The 18,301-nt window shown below is 43.9% G+C and overlaps 1 pseudogene; it reads left to right on the forward strand.

Moving 5' to 3' along the window:
• The first annotated feature begins 847 nt into the window (after window positions 1-847).
• On the forward strand, window positions 848-14,636 carry LOC136465543 (protein PAT1 homolog; annotated as a pseudogene).
• Window positions 14,637-18,301: the final 3,665 nt, after the last annotated feature.

An 18,301-nucleotide genomic window follows, 5' to 3' on the forward strand; every position in this document is an offset into this window, starting at 1 on the left:
GATAATTGTTTGACAGGTTCCGAGTCTAAGTATGACTACCAGGGAGACGGTTGGGAGGATTAGATGTCTTGTTCCTGCGCTCAAGTTTGGTTGAGAAGATGGAGTCGACGCCCGCTACCTTTCTACTTGAAGCTGTTCTGGATGTTGTATGCTATGAGTGATTCCGCCAAGTGGCGATGTAATAATGAGTAAAGCTTGCTATTCGTACTCTCTTTAAGACAGGTATTCGATGTATGACTATGATATCGACTGTTATTTGATAATGTAATGGGATGATCATCTAGGACTATTACGTTATACTTCGAATCTGTGGATTTCCCTTCGAGGAAATCGGGATCGTTTCAGTCTGCATTCACGAAAATAGGTGCCGAGTATGAACTTGACAAGGTATGTAAGTTCAATGGTTTAGTTTTGGGATCAATGAAAACTCTATACAATGTTCACAAGTTCAATGGTTTAGTTTTGGGATCAATGAAAACTCTATACAATGTTCACAATCTCAACCAGTTAAAATTATTGGAACAGGTGCTTGACTACATAGATGAGGAGAACTATGAACATAAGCGTAAGATCATGAAATCAACGGCAGAACTTGCAGAACAACTCTGTAACATAAGTGACAGACACAGTGAGGATGTGAAAAAAAAAATAGTAACAAGGTGGATGTCCGTGGGGATTGCAAACAAAGAAAAAAATTGGGAGGAGGGACGAGCAACTATCAACATATGAGATCAGGTGATGTTTGGATTAACAAAGAAGTTTGTGATATTCTATCTATCAATAATTATTTACATACAAGTTATTCTATATGCATAAATGCCAAACGTTTGTAGAAATCAAAAGAGGCATGGGAGTGGATGATACAATAAACGAGCAAACAAGCGAAAAGGAACAGACTGCTCCATGGACAGGTAACAATAAAAAGCTTGGAACCTATCTATGAAATACAAATGAAAAATGACGAAGCTGATGAAATGATACTATTTTGTAAATGTGGAAGGAAATAAAACAAGCCAAAAAGGGGAAACTTCACTGGATAAAGGAATGAAACAGAATGTTGTAGACCTGACAGGTAAGAAATGACTGCTCAACCAGTATCATTTTAGTTCAATGCATATTATGAAATTATTAATATATTCCGAAAAAAATGCAGGAAGTGACAACGAATCTGAAGGGATTGCACCAGATGGCGCGATGGAAAAAAAGGTATTAGACAAATGACTTGGTATAATTTATTGCTAACTATCAATGTACTAGAAACAAATATGCATAGGATAGGTTGGTAAAAAGGTACAAAGGGTAAAAAACACACTATCAGGGCCATGTAGGATACTTTGCTCGATAGAGAGAAACCACAGTATTACATTGTTGGTTGAATTGGTGTTGATGTTGGAATTTTATTAAGGATTACAAACTGCTAACTTGTTGAATTAAACAAAAAATGTGTATGCTGACAGAAGGGCAGAGCAAAACTGGTGCATGGAGTATAAATTATCCACCGCAGCGATGCGGCACTAAAAGACCTGTGAACCGGACACCATTAGGTATCTTACAAGATGAACTTATGTTGATGAAAGTTTAATAGAATAGATACAATCATAATTTTAGCAAGTATGGCAGGAATAAGGAGAGCAAAAATATCAGATGAGATAGGGAGAAGAACGTATGAGACACACTGTGGTCATGAAAGTGGGATGGGGTGTTCAGAAGCAGTGACCTTCTAATGTGAAACAGGTAAGGGATACTTGCACCAACGCAAGCAACATATAGTTCAAATAAATGTATTGTATACGATAAGAGAAATTAATTCTTTCATTGTGCTAAAACAGGTGAGAAGCACCATGTTACCTCAGGACACACGAATGAAGCAAGGACAGGTGGCAGAACCAAACATATGGCGAGAAAGATATGCACAGGTAACAAATGAATCTAGGAAAAAATCTTATTAGCTTTCAACAAATTTTACAGCTAAGAAGAAAAAGAAGTTGGTCAACTCTCCATGCAAGACCACGTCACCAAGCAGTGCACATGAAGAATCAAGTGAAAGCCAGGAGGGAAGTTAGGTACCAAGCGATTGAGAGGAGAGTAGTAGTATGGAGGTCAAGTAAACCAAAAGCAGCGAGTCTATGTAATAAACGTATGGTTAGGACTGTAGAAAGAGAACGAATTGGATAATGACTACTTTAAGGTTGAACGGTGTACCTCTGATGGGTAACAATTGATTCAGACGGTCCAGTAATCCTGCATGTTTTTGCAATGCTATGTAATGAAGCTTGAGTACTAACCTTCTATTAGGAGTTGGTACAAAAAGAAGACAAAACATGAAATTTTTTTAGAAAATATATATTAAGGGGGGTAATATAATTTTTTTTGCTAGCTTTAGTGTTTTCAATATACGCTGTACGATGGGCTAGAATGGTAGAATATACGTTACCTGATCAACAAGTAGTACAGTCAAGAGAAAAGTTGTGAAAAGCAAGTCAGCTATACATGTAGCTATGGTGCCAGTAATAGGTACAGGTACAGGTAGGTACGGGGGGGGGGGGGGGGGGGGGGCGCTACCACAGCAGCTGGTACCTAACCCACACAGTACATTTGCAAAAAAGTGCTACAGTAGTCATCACATTGAATCTTGCGATATGTACATGAAGCATTAAATGTAGATGAAAAAAAACTAATTGCACAGTTTGGTTGAAAATTACGAGACGAACGTTTTGAGCCCAATTAGTCTATAATTAAACACTAATTGCCAAATAAAAACGAAAGTGCTACAGTAGCTAAATTCCCAAAATTCACAAACTAAACACAGCCATAGATAGCTTGGTACATGGGTTGAACCAGCAACTGTACTAGATAAAATAGACAAATAGACACTGCATCTTTGTGTGTGCTTTTCAAAATTTGAATTCAGCAAGAGGGAGGGAAACTGAAAACACAAGAAGCCACTCCACACTACAAATAAACAGCTCGCTACAAACACATAAGAGGTTTTGCTCACCCTTGGTACCTACCTAGACACAGAAGAACACCAACCCTTATTCCTCCTGCTGAACCAGAACGTGTTATAAAAAGGAATGGAGGGAGTACTTATGATATTCTTATCTTCTATTGCTAGAATGACAATTTCAGTTAACCAGTGATCATGATAATCTTTGTTCTCGTCTGTTTTAGGCACTAGGCAAATGCTCTCCATCTGCTTCTTTAATTAATATTTATTCTTATTCTGCAATATATAGGTTCTAATGCAGAGTGGGCGCAAGAGTCTGGACCTTCATATTGGCCTACACAGCCTGTATTGGACACTGATCACGGGTTGGATAAGAAGAATTGGTGATCCCAACAACCCCATTCAGCGAACTTCATTGACTCTAGACTGCAGAGAACATCGTCGTCCCCACAGCAAGATGCTCAGTACAATCCTGTTGAACCTATTCTTGGAGCAAAGCCATCTCCTTTACATAGAACATCATCGTACCCACAACAAGAGCCTCAGTACAGTAATACTGAACCAATTCCTGTGCCTAAGTCATCATTCATTTCGTACCCACCATCTGGTGCAGCATCTCATTCTTCACCTAGTCAGACACATCATGTGAACATGCCATCTCCTCCCACTGCATTCCAGTTGCCTATGTCTTCTGCACAAAATGATCTACCCCTTCCCCAGTTCCATCATGGAGGTACACCTCCAGGACCTCCATTTGGTAGACAGAATCATGTTTTAAATAGCGGATCAATGCATGGGAACGGTCCCAGGTTTATGCCAGGTTTGATGCCTCATCAATTGCAACGTCCCAATGGACTGATGCCACCTCAAATGCAGCCACCTCGTCAACATGGAATGCTGCCAGTACAACAGTCCTCACCACAGTTCTCACAACTACATGCACAGATGATTGGTCCCCATCATTCCCCACCACAAAGCATGAAGATGTTTGGTCCTCAGCATCCTTCACAAGTGATGAGTAGATTTAATGCAAACTTTGCTATGCCTGACTTGAGTGATCCAAGAGCAAGATCAATGTTGCAACATGGAAGGCTGGGACAGCGATATCCTCACCAAGGTTATGAGCTCAATAGTATTAGGATGGATAATGGATGGCCACGGTTCAGATCCAAGTACATGTCTACTGAAGAAATCGAGAACATTGCAAGGATGCAGCAAGCTGCCACACACATCAATGACCCATATATTGATGATTACTACCATCAAGCTTGTTTAGCAAAAAAATCAGCAGGTGCTCAACTAAAGCACCACTTTTGTCCAACCTTGATTAGAGATCCATCTTCGCGTGCACGCAGTAAGGATGAGCCACATGCGTATCTACAGGTTGATGCTCTTGGGAGGCTTCCATTTTCTTCGATCCGTAGGCCTCGTCCGCTTCTTGATGTTGAACAAGCCTCTGCACCAAGTGATAATGCTGAAAAATCTGTGTCAAAGCCTATTGACCAAGAACCCATGCTTGCTGCTAGGATCACAATTGAAGACGGACTTTGCCTACTGCTTGATGTTGATGATATTGATCGTCTGCTGCAATTTAGCCAGCAGCCAGATGGTGGTTTGCAACTGAGAAACAGAAGACAGGGACTCCTCGAGCAGTTGCAGAATCACTGCTGTTAGTTGATCCCCTTGCACCAAATAAGAATTCACCTCTGTCTCCATATGATGATTTGGTGTTTCTTCGCATAGTCACTCTACCAAAGGGCCGGAAACTACTTTCCCGTTACCTTGAACTTGTGACATCAGGCAGTGTGAGCTTGCAAGGATAGTTTGCATGGCAGTCTTCCGGCATCTAAGATCCATATTTGAAAATATGCCCTCTGATATCAGTGCAGCGGAGACAATGACTAGACTTGCAAGAGCTGTATCCACACGTATTGTTCGGATGGAGTTCAGTGATCTCAGTGCTTGCCTTGCTGCTATTGTGTGTTCATCATTGCAACCACCTCTTTGACCCCTTGGATCCCCAGCAGGTGATTGGGATTCTGTCATCATAAAGTCTGTACTGGACAGAGCGACAGTTCTACTCACTGATCAGCACGCGGCTTCTAACTACAGTATGCAGAATCAAGCTCTATGGCAGGCATCATTTGACGCCTTTTTCGGGCTGCTCACACAGTACTGCATGAGTAAGGGCGCGTTTAGTCGCCGAAATTGTTTGGTTTTGGCTACGGTAGCACTTTCGTTTATATTTGATAATTAGTGTCTAATTATGGACTAATTAGATTCGAAAGTTTTGTTTCATGATTTCTCACCCAACTATGCAATTAGTTTTGTTTTTCGTCTACATTTAGTACTATATGCATGTGCCGTAAGATTCGATGTGACACTTTAGGGTGAAAATTTTTAGGAACTAAACATGGCCTAAGTTTGATAGTGTGGTTCATACTGCCCAATTGCAACCTGCTGCAGCAGCAGTTATAACCAGGGAAATGCCAGTAGAGCTTCTGCGTGCCAGCCTCCCCCATACCAGGCCTTGTTTAGATCGCTGTTAGGAATTAGTATTTGGCACTGTAGCATTTTTGTTTATATTTGATAATTATTGTTTAATCATGGCCTAACTAGATTTAAAAGATTCGTCTCGTAATTTACAATCAAACTGTGTAATTAGTTATTTTTTTTATCTATATTTAATACTCCATGCGTGTGTCTAAAGATTTGATGTGATAGAGAAAGAGTGAAAAAACTTAAACAAGGCCCCAATTTTAAAGATATGAAGGCACGCCGAATCGGCGGCCTTCCAGCGTATCCACGTAGGTTCTTTTTATTTTGTGCGTTGGATCTAAAATTCCACGGCTTAGATGAGACGCGTCACAACCGATCAGGTGAAGCAGGTGGCCGCATTAAATAAAGTACGGTGTGTCTGATGGTCTGCATGTCGGCATGCATGGCCGGTGCCTAACACGTACATGCATGCTGGTGGACCCGTACTCGCTTTGCATGCATGCATCACTTGTCGATTTGTATGTGCAAGTGCGTTCATGCAGCACCCTGGCCCCATCCCGGCCTCGCTTCCGGTTCTCATCCCATCCCCATTCCATCCCCATCCCCATCTCCATTTCTCAGCCGCATAGGCACGCGGCTCCAAGCCTAGCCAGATGAGCTCCACCGGTCCCTCCGTCGCCGGCCTCCCCCTCCTCTCTTCCTCCCTCTTTCCCCCTGCAGCCCTAGCCCCGACGAGCTCCATGAGCCTGTCACCGCTGCAGCTGTCGGTCGTTTCTCCGGCGTCGGCGGCCACCCCTCCCCCGCCCGCCTCCTCCTCCTCTACCTCTCCATCTCCCAACAGGCGCGACGGCTACCCCTCCCCTACCGGCGGCGCGCGGCCTCGCCCCTTCCCCGACCCACGGTGGCGCGGCCCCGATCCTTCCCCGATCCACGGCGGCGCTAATCCGCCCTTTCCCCGACCGACGGCGTCGGCCCCTTCCCCCACGCGCGCTCGGCTCCCCGATAGAGGCGGGCCCTGGCTGCGGTGCGGCCCGACTCGCAGCCACGACGGCCCCTTGCAGCGGCGTGGACCCGCTCCTCCGACCCGTGGCGTCCCTGCTCCCGTCGAGTGACTAGCGGGCTACAGCGAACAACGGGATGGAGATGCCGGTGTACGGTGGTGGGATGTGGCAGACGACAGCAGCCCAGCCATGGAGTTGATCGGGTGTTCCTCAGGTTCGGTTCCATCTTCTAGCTCCCCCAGTATCCTCGCCTCCTCCATCCACATCCACCCGCCTCGCCTCAGCTATCTCCGACCGCCCTCTGCCTACTTTTACTCTTACTCCTCCCCGTCGGCGTCGGCGTACAACGGCTGGACCCGACCCCTGCGCGGCGCACCGGCGCGAGCACGCCCGAGCGGTTGGTGCCCCTCGGCACGGCGCGGTGCCGGCGGTGCAGCGTGGCCAGTCTGGTTCCTCGGCGAAACCCAGCGATGCTCTTGCCCAAGGGTCCCACGTTGGAGGTCCGCTCCTCCTCCCGCTCGCCTTCCACGCCTCCGTCCAGCTCCTCCAGCTTCCTACCCCGTGGCTGTCCGTCGCCGCCGTCCGGCCGACCCAGCCCCATCCCGACTCGGCACTGTGCGCTGGTCGCTACCACCACTTCAGTGGCCGTCGATTTTGTGGGTTCGTCTTCGTCTTCGCCTATGCCTGCCCTGCCATCGTCTCTTCCCTGCGTTCTCCTTCCTCTCCATCACTCCATGCTCCCCAACTGCTGTCTCCTCAGCCCCGCTGTTCTGTGCCATTGCAGTGCTCGATGAAATATCCAAAAGGAGTATGCTTGCTAATACTGGTTGCTATGCTAATACTGCCTACCCATGTTTGTAGGCTTCTGCCGCCACGACCTCGATCTGCGCCGCGTATCCCGTCCGTCGCCGTTCTCACCAGCGCGTCCTTCAACGTGGTCCTCCCCAGTTTGGTGCCCTTGCTGCTGCTGGGACGCAGTATGCTGCCTCCCCTGCCTACCACTGCCACTGCTAGAGGCCGGTTTGTCCTCACCCTGAATGGATTAATGAGATGCTGGACTCAGGTAGTGGGAAATACACCGGTTTGTTTGGAAGACTCAATTTTGAGTTCCAGTGACATAGGCCACTACCTCTTACTGCCTTTCTATTGTCGGCAAATGGGATTTGTCTTTTGTATGCTGCATTTTATTCCAGCAATTTGTGATGCGCACTTTATACATTCTGATGTGTCTCTTCATCTTCTTTCCAGGCGGACTTAGAGATTGGAATTTCGAGTGTAAGTGAATCAATAGCTTCTCTCTCAGTTGCCTTTAATTTAGTGATTCTGAGTTTTCAGCCATTCTTCGCAATGCTGATTACGGTTTTATTTCGATTAAATAGTATTTTTACTATCTTTGGCAGATACGAATTCTTTTCCCAATTCACAGAGCAAACATTCCATAATCTTAGCAGCATATTATTATATTAGTTTCTTGGTGTTGGCACCATTCCATCAATTTTTGGGTGTTCCTGAATCCTCTAATGCAGGAGACGCCGACAAATCACTTGGCCTTGCACAGCCGCTTAAATTGTAAAGGTCGGAGGGAGGCGAATGACAGTGATTACAGGTAATTTTTTTTTTGCATGCCACATACATATTTACTGGACAAATATTTATTGGAATTATCCCTTAATTAACATTCCACAAGGAGACCAGTCCATCTTTAGTTCTTCACAAGCATCGTGTGGCCTCACATACTTATCTACCATATACACATATTTCATTGCTTACTTTTGTATTTATATGCTTGGTTCTATATACGGTGCAGGCTCAGTGAGCTTCAGGTTCTACAACTCCTGGATGTCCTATGTGATAATATGCAAGATTATACCTCAAAGAAGGTAGGAAATAAAGAGCTATTTTTTTTTACAATTTGCACTTAACACTATGTTATTGATGTCGCATCCCTTCTGTATGTACCGAGCATTATAAACATGTCATAACAATGAACTGGGTTTTCCCTGTTTACTGTATATGCCTCACGTACTTTGAATATGCTAAGCATCTAGCCACCTAACATATTTTTTTATGCAGTTGGAATGAGGCAAAAAAAGGATGGGTTAAAGTAACATACTGGAATAGCTTCGAAACTGGTAATTTGTACCAACTTTTTGCCTCCTGTTTACTCTTTTGATGGGCTGTTAGTATATTCAAACTGAGAGGCCAAAGTGCAATGTCAATTCATAATTTACGTCACAAAAATAGGCTTACTGCTGGCAATTCAGATTCAGTGATGTGAACACATAATCTTCAAGGATAGTACAAAAAGAAATGGCCTTACTAATTGATCCAACACAAGGAAATGAACTTGCATTTTCTTATGCTAAATCACAATGCTGAATGCTTGCGAAGCAGAGAACAGGAACTGTCTTTGGATTTTTTTTGCTTCGCTGTAATAGAACATTTATCTGTACAACGATTGTTCCTAAATATCTAACATTTATAGCTTATTGCCGTTCTTATTGCAGAAAAGAAGGCTGCGGCGCGAGCGCATGCCAAAGGTTTGCACACCTTAGCTGGATGATACAATATTTTCGCAGTAATTTCACAAAATTGGTGATAGAATAGGCAACATACATTGTTTCAAAATTTTCAGTAATTTTCTCAATATTTACCTGCCAGAACATAGAATGCATTGGTCAGCCTAAGAGCAAATTCCCCTTGAATATTTGATAAGACAGGTAATGTTCCTATCCTACGATAGTTAGTTGCTTTCCGCAGAACATACAATGCATTGGTCAGCCTAAGAGCGAATTTCCCTTCAATATTTGGTAAGGCAGGTAATGTTCCTATCCTACCATAGTTAGTTGCTTTCCGGCTTCATTGAAACAGACTTGACTTCGTCCATGTCGGTCAGTCTCTCTCTCTCTCTCTCTCTCTCTATATATATATATATATATATATATATATATATATATATATATATATATATATATATACACACCAATTTAGAGGAATTAGCTATATGCCAATACAGATCCTACATGGTCTTAGCTTACTTGCCAAACATCATCAACTAGATGATATATAGGGAAAGGTCAAGGCTAATACCATTGCGTTCCTTATTAATCTGATAGCTTAACGTGTTTAGTCGAACCCAAAGTATCAGATCTCTTCTAATTGTATCAATCTAAAACTTAATGACCCATGCTACCCTTTTGTAAATGAAATTATTAATAAGATGTAGCAAAAAAAATTGTGGTTCAAGTTACGATGTCTAATTTCATAGCCTACTCTCTCACTCACTCTCTCTATGTGCATGTTTACAGGACACTCTCCTTTCAACAGTATCAGGTTTCAGAAATAATTTTTTGGTTCACAACTTATTGTGCTGTGTAATGAACAATCTTGCGTTTATAAATAGCGTTTGGACATCACTGTATGAACTAGCATCCGAACTCTGGATGCCTGAATCCAAAGAAGCTGGCCGTCACGGCACAGCAGAGATCCTCATGTCCATGTTAACATTTTCGATTAAAAAAAGGTATATAGGTATGCCACGGCCAAATAGTTGCATCATCCTACAACATATCTTATGCATAAATGTTGAGAGTTTTTTTCCTTGCAATTTCTTTCGACACTGAACAGCTGCTTATCTTTTCCTTCTTTTTTTTGGCTAAAGTTCTTTTAGGTTCTTTGCCTGCAATTTGTCTTGACACTGAACACGTGGAACTGCTTATCTCGGAGTAGTAGCAATTCTTTACATGGCTATTGCGGCTGGAGTAGCTGACAACTCAACTAAGACAACCATTTCCATCTCGAGTGAAACTATACATATCACCATCCAGATTCATTATGCTTTCGTACAGAAAAGCCCTTGATCTCATTGCCTTGGTACAAAATGTAATTTTGTCCGTTCTAGCTGACGAGATTGTGGCATCCAAAGTACCTAATTATTTATGCATGATGGTGCGTTGAGTTATTTTAGTTTCTTTGCGTGCGATATCTCTTGACACTGAACAGGTGAACCTGCTAGCAATTCTTTAGGTGGCTATTGGTACTGGAGTAGTTGACAAGTCAAGTATGACAGCTATTGCCATCTCAAGCGAAAAGATCCATATCATCATCCAGGTTCATTATGCTTCGCTACAGAAAAAGCTCTTCATCTCATTGCCTCGGTACAAACTGTCTTTTTTTCCCTAATGCAACCATTCTAACTGATGAGATTGAGGCATCCAAATTGCCTAATTATTATTTATGCATCATGGTTACTTGGTTATAATGAGTCTTCAAGCTATCAATACTTTGCATTTGACTATGTGGAGCGCATGAAGTTTCGATAATGCTTTGCACCAAAGCACCTGACAATGAACACTGATATGCACCACCTCCTCTACATATCATACTTAAATAGTTCTGTTCATTGAAACAAAGAAACACATCTCAGCTTGCCTACCTAAATAGTGTCACAAGCTTTTACAGTTGCTGGCACCATAAGACCATGAAATCTCCATTCTCATTGAAAGGGACCATTTAATAAGGTATATAAATGATACATTGTTGCTTTACAGTTCACAGAACCTTCCTGTTTAGTTTTTGTTGCTTCTATGCAATATGGAGTCTGAACCCACCTAAACCTCTATGCAGTGGCACAAGTCTCATATTCACTCAGTTAACTCACTATATCTGTTCAACACCGTGATAGCTCTCCTTTTTTTCGCAGATCTTTTTCCTACAAGCAAAGAGTGGTGATGCCCATGTTGCATATTATCATAGTGTGCTGTCAATTCTGAGCACCTACTTCAAACAGAAAGAATAAGGCTTAGATTGTACCTACTATAGATAATGTGTTCATAGGCAACTTTGACTTTTTAATGATTTCTATTTTGTAATACTTTGAATATTAATTAGTATTTCGATTACAGAATATATATTTATGTGTTTGTTGTTCTGATGCTCCTTTTACACAATAATAATGAATGAATCAATTCTTCCAAGATGACCAGTTATTTGTGCTTAGCGTCCGTGCCATTTGCCACGGGGGTTCCTACTGGTGTCATTGATTTGCTGGTCTAGAATAGGCACCATGTAACATTGAGATCACCTTCCGTACCAACAAGATAAGAAAACATATTAGACATATGAGCCTTTTTCTATACCAAGCAAATCACCCGCAGCGAAGCGCGGGCAGCAGTGGCTAGTGAGGATCAACGCAAGCAATTGCTCAGTTTTGCTCAACGCACTGTGCCTGTTGGCACCCATAGTTCTCATGGGTCTGGTAGTGGACCCATGACATAAGATTCTCAGAAGAAATGAGTGGAAGTATCGAGTTCTTATTAGTAATGGGTACTCGCTAAAAATGGCTCTTAAAGGGGTCTGTTATGCTTTCCCCTGAAAGAAGAGAAGGTTAAACTTGTCATTTTCCCCTGAAAGGAGAGAAGGTTAAACTTGTCACTAGTATTATGAATATCAAGAAACAAGAGTAAAGATGGTTGGAGCATCAATGGTAATACACAGCTTCAAATTTTGTGTCACTCAAAGATGTCTGTATTGATTACTTTTGTAGGGTAGCCAGATGTCTGCATCTATTTTGCCAATACCTGTGTTGGTTATTGTAAAATGATTCCTGTGGGTCTGTTGCTCTTAAGAGGAAACCCCAATTGGTCTGTAGCTGTTACTTGAAGACACTGTTTATTTGCTCTTCAAGGTGGTTCATTTCAAGGAGTAGTTTGTTGGGGTTTAGTCCCACATCGTGTAGCGATGGTGGAGGAGCACAACATATAAGGTGGGAGAACCCTCACATATAAGACTAGTCTTTTGGGTTGAGTAAGGCCCAAAGACCTTATATGTTATAGCTCCGGTGGACCTGGGACTTGTGGAAGCGCAGGCTCGTGGTAATGAGCCGGGCCGGCTGTAAGCCAGCTCCAAGATCGTGAATTCGGTGGTCACCACCGGTTCCAACAATTGGTATCAGAGAGCATGGTAAAAAAAAGCTAAACCCGATAAAAAATCTCAAGCGTCACATATGGCGGGGGCACCCCGATGTGTGACTAAGGAAGAGATTATTGGGGTTTAGTCCCACATCGTGTAGCGATGGTGGGGAAGCACAACATATAAGGCGGGAGAACCCTCACCTATAAGGCTAGTCTTTTGGGTTGAGTAAGACCCAAAGACCTTGTATGTTGTAGCTCCGGTGGACCTGGGACCTGTGGGAGCGCGGGCTCGTGGTAATGAGCCAGACCGGCTGTAAGCCAGCTCTAAGATCGTGAACTCAGTGGTCACCACCGATTCCAATGCAGTTGCCTTGGCCTCAAGATGTGGAAGTTGGCATAGCCACAGCACGTACGTGAGTCATTTTAGTTCTTCAGAAACAATGCGGTTGCTATGGAAGTTGTAAAATGGCTAGTATTGTTTTGGGACGGCCTTTTGCCTTTTGAGAACATCATTACAACTGATGTTGCCCGTTTCTCTATGCTTGATGTGCAGAAAGTGGATAAGCTTGCAAGTATCCTTGCTGAATTGTGACTTTTTTTTTTTTGGATAAATAGGTGCCCCACTTCTTTTTATTTTGAAGCACTGATTTTGTACGGAAACTCCGTGTTTGATGAACATCTTGATTACAGCATGCGTTAGGTATCAATTTAGCTGTTTTGATATCATACCTATGTCATTTTTGTCTCTGGATTGTATTGTACTTGACTAGGGTATCACCCTGTTCGCTTGATTGTATCAGCCATGCTTATCAGTCATGATACAATATTTTTTTTCTCACAACGAAACAGCATTAGCTGACTTATAAGTCACAGAAACGATCAAGCGAACAGGGTGAATATCTGCCGACCACAAACGGAGACAAACAACATTTTACTTTATAATGTCTTTTCGCTGGTATACCAAATCAAGGGGTGGCTGATGGAATTATGGGCTAGGGACGATTTGTATCTGAATTCATATATTTTTTAATTTAAACCGAAGTCCAGATCTACTGTAGCAATAGTAAATAGCCACTCTAGATGCGAATGAAAGAATTGAGCAAACTTACAATAATTGTTTTCTAAAAGTATTCTCCAAGATGATATTTTGATGTTCCAAATGTTAATATTTTAATAGTTGGCGATCACGAGAGTTGCAAGAATTTAACTAGATTTTTTTTTGGAAGCTAGAAGCTTAGTATTTGTGAATAGAGGGGGGGGGGGGGGGGGTGTTGTACATTTGAGTACTCCGTTCACAAAAGGATACAGCTATAAAATTTGTGTAGGTTAAACTTGCTTAACTTCAGTTAAATTTATGGTGAATAGCATATTAGCATTTGGCCTTGATAAGTCAAGAATCATATGGGGTCCAGGAGCCAAACTTATGTCATTTTTGGACAGTAATTCATTTGACGCCTTCAAGATCTGTTACAGTCAAGCTTTACAAACGGGATGGCAACTAAGGAATGCTAATTACGGCAGCCGCAATATATGGTGCACAGGCTCGTCTTCACTTATGCAGCACCAACATGGTGTTTGGTTATCAGCTTGCAGCGTTCAGGTGTATCAATTACAGTCACTACTGGTTGAAACATATGGAAATAGGTGTGTCATTTGTGAAGCTGACAGTATAATCAATGATGCAATTTTTATTGGTGCCACTTGATGTTGGATTGCTAAATCATTGTTGTTGGTTGAGAGCAAAAATTTTGCAGTCACAGATATTGATATGAAGACTTGGTTGGAACTCAATTTGACATGTCTTTGGTAAGCATCTCACATCTACTTCTTCATTGAGGACCAATTCAACTGCTAGTAACTTGAATATTTCTGAGACTGAGGTTATCGCCAAACTACAACAGGGCCACCTCCTGAAATACTTTATGCTAACATTAACAATGAGTTGGTTGAGACATGTTCAGTTGCCAGCCAGCTACTTGTTTTTGATTGTGTAGTGGTGGCCAAAGTTCAACTGGAGATCATGTCTGATGGAGCTAAGCTGCTGCCAACACCGTGGCTCTCTTTCAGTTCTATAGATACCATCAGGTTGCAGTGAAGTTCTTCGAACAATTGACATGTGAAGAATTCAATTACAGGAATATGAATTTTGTTCCAGCCACCATGGCAGTATTAGCATCAGTGGAAGCTATGTTCGTGGACCATCTTGTTAAACAGGTGGAGGATTCACCATTGGATGACCTTTCCCAAGGACATTGCTGGTGGCATTATGATCTTTGATGAAAGTTTCTCTACATTGGCTTGAGGGCAAGCCAAAATTTAAGAGGGAGGGGATGTTAGTGACTATGTACTTGCGGGCCAATACGCGCAAGCCCAAAGCAGGAGCAGACAAGAGTACAAAGGAAGGCAACAGAGGTGGAAGCCATCTCTTATTATCAAACCAGAAGAGTTTGGCCGCTCCTCAGGGTGTCCACGTCATCCGAATTCCCCTGCCCGTCCGATTCTGCGATCCACGGTCCGTATTGGTTCCAACACCCGCTGCAGCACGCCCCACCCGCTAGGAAACCCTCGCCGTCTCTCCCCGACCCCGACGCCCTCCTCCTCTCCGCTCTCTCTCTCTCTCTCTCTCTCTCTCTTCTCTCTCCTCCTCCTCCTCTCTCTCTCTCTCTCTCTCCTCTCTCCTCGTATCTCTCCTCTCTCTCTCTCTCTCTCTCTCTCATCTCTCTCTCTCTCTCTCTCTCTCTCCTCTCTCTCTCTCTCTCTCTCTCCTCTCTCTCCTGCTCTTGATCCATGCCACCATGGCGACGGTGCATGGAGCGCACGGCTGGCCCGGCGCAGCTGCGGCCGCCCTCCTCCTCCCCCCCCACACACGGCGTGCCCTCTCCCCCCCCTCTCCTCTCCGCTCACTACCACCTCTCTCTCCCGATGTCGGCTAGGGCGACGCCAGCCAGTGCGCGCAGCCGGCCCGACGCAGGTCGCCGTCGCCGCCGGCACTTCCGCAGAAGGCCTGGCCACTGGCATCTCCTGTCACGGCCGCTACGCAGGTTAAGGTTCGCTCTCTCCCCTTCCCCCCTCCCCTTCCATTGCCGGCGCCGGGGACGGACGTCGATGTAGGCTTCTCGGCTCGGTCTTCGTTGCTGCCCGACGCCCAAACCGGCGGATCTGGCGGATCCGGTGCCTCCCAAGGCCGGATCCGTCTGTCCTCCCATCCGATCTGTGCAGGCAGGAACCTTCCGGAGGCCATGCCCGTTGGTGCCATGGTGGATGACCGTGGCCCAACGACGGCGCTGCCCGCTGGCTCCTGCGCGTCTTGTCCCGGTGCTCCGCTTCCCTCCGCTCTGTTTTGGATCCATAGGTTCTGCTTCCATTCGTCTGTATGCTAATGCCGTTCAATGTAGTTGTGTATTTGCTGCCGCCTTAGTGTGTACATCCACACCGTCTGTTCTCATGTGTTTGTTCCCGTTTTGCTAGCCGTTCTCTTTTGTTACCCCTTGTCTATCAGAATAATCAGCTTAGTGCTCTTCCTCCAACTGGTACCGGTACTGCTGCTCATGTGAGGTTCATTTGTTCATGCATTCTGATGCTCATAGAGTCAAACAAATGTGTGCTGCTGCTGCCATGAACGCACCCGTATCTTGTTGTGTGCTTCAGACGTCTGTTCATATCATCTGCCTGTCGTGTGTTGATCAGCCTTACTCCGAAGCAATGTTTGCGGAATGTTATGAGCTGGTTTCTCTTTACGTTGTGCCACTGCCTTGTGATTTGTGAATTGATTGTATGAGCTGGATGCGTACTATACAATTTGCATTTCATGGACCCGATTTTGAGCAACATGTGTAGTACCTTTTTTTAGGTTTCATTGCTTCCTTGATGTGTCATTTAGATCTGGAGTAGCTTTAGATTGGGAGGATGCTTGGTTCCCATGGTGATCTCGCTATTAATTTGAACAAACCCTTATCCCAGCCTGATCTGGGCCGTGCCGCTGGTGGGGGACAAATCACTCCTCGACGTCGACCTCAACCTCAACCTGCTGAAGTTGGAGAACATGCTCTTCTACCACAACGCTGACTGCTTGGGCCAATGCGTGTGCTACAATGTGTATGGCTGAGTTCTAGAACAAGGATAAGAGAAGGCATTCGGCGAGGAGGAGCAGGAGCTCTTCCTCAAGTGGCGACAATGTTGATACTCTGAGGGCCTCAAGCTTTTTTTTTTGGCTGACTGAGCTGATCGCGGGTCTCAGACACAGGGTAAAATTGCTCTTCTATTTGTGTAATATTTTCCAATAGTCATTACGTTCTCAAATTTGCCGGTCTACGATTTATTAGTTTAATTGGTTCTCTCCGACCATTTTTGCCTATAATATGGTATTCATTGTATTCTGGACTTTAGCTTCCAAAAGCTTTGTGGTCTACTCAGGTACATGAATGCATTGAATTCACCAATAGTAAACTGAGGGAGTTGGACAACAATCATTTGCATGGTCATATTGTTAGTAAATCATGCACATTTACTTCGTCCTGTCCATACTGTTTATGGGCAGATTAGGAAAGTGGATGCTTACTTTAACCTGTGAGGTTACTAATGATGCCATGCACAGGCCGTTCTGGAAACCAGTACAGATCCAATTGACCGAAGACGGAGCACGATGGCCTACTGCGAAGTGGTGGTTTCCCTAGGCCATCAGGATATGCTGCCCAGTTACCATCAAAGGATCATGGCACTGTGCCTCCGCAAAACAGGACCTCAGAACGCTCCCAGGCACCACGTCCTTACAAGGTTGGTGCCTGCCTGCCTGTACCCTGTCTTCCTTTCATCATCTTAGAATCGGCAATCTTTTGAATTTTTTTAGGTACCTCTCACATTAATGACAGGCTGCTCCTTTCTCGCGGAAAGATATTGACTCAATGAATGATGAGACATTTGGGTCTTCTAAATTATAAAATGAGGATACAACAGAAGAAGAAAGGAAGCGGGAGGTCAGATTTTCTTACTGCAACATAAAACATCCTTGTCTTCCCCGCTGCAATCATCGATTTTGTCTCACATTGCCCTGTATGCAGCGTCTTTCGAGTTGATGAGAAAAGAGCAACACAAGGCAATGCATGGAAAGAAGGATGGTCCTGATATCCTGAAGCAGAATCCCAGTGATGATATCATTTCACAGTTATAGACATCTGCTGCAGAGGCAAATGCCAAAACTAAAAATGAGGAGTTCAATGGTTCCTTAGTATGCTCATATCAGCAAGATACCACTAAACCATCTTCGGTTCTACTAGCTCCTGCAGCCATGCCGCTTGTCCTGCCGAGTTTTGCAAATGCACTTGCACAAGAAACTTCAGCCACAGTCATGTAACATCTCACATGACCCGAAGGTGTGTATCCAGATGTCGCTTCAACAGCTAATAGAATGCTAGCGATTACACACAAAAAACTCCTACCTTGGAGTCGTTGATACCTTTTTCTGAAGACCCTGTGTTTATTGGAGATAGGACCTCTGGTTTCTATCTCTGATAGAGTCATTTCGTTAGCAAAAGAGGGATGGCTCCACCAATGTTGTAGTGTTGCGTAATATGTTTCTACTTTGTACTGCCATAGTGCTACTACTGAGGCTAACATGTTTACTGTTGCACTCCTCGGTGGTCAGCTAGAGGGTGACCAGGCACCAACAGATTTCACATGTGAAAATAAAGAGAAGTGAGCGGGGATTGGGAAGCTGACGTAATGAGTAAGTATTCTATTGGAAGGATGATTCGGTACCAATCTTAGAACAGTTCTTTGGCAATGTTTTATCCAAAAGTGGCAGTAGCTTACCTACTTATGTTGAGGTATAACAAGAAATCTTGTCTTGGACTTATGCGTGTCTCAGCTGAAAATAGTCATGTATATTGATTATTAGGAACAATATTCCTGTATGACATTATGTGCTTCGGCGCCATATATATATG

The sequence above is a fragment of the Miscanthus floridulus genome, chromosome 7, assembly GCF_019320115.1.
Source record: "Miscanthus floridulus cultivar M001 chromosome 7, ASM1932011v1, whole genome shotgun sequence".
Taxonomy (NCBI): domain Eukaryota; kingdom Viridiplantae; phylum Streptophyta; class Magnoliopsida; order Poales; family Poaceae; genus Miscanthus; species Miscanthus floridulus.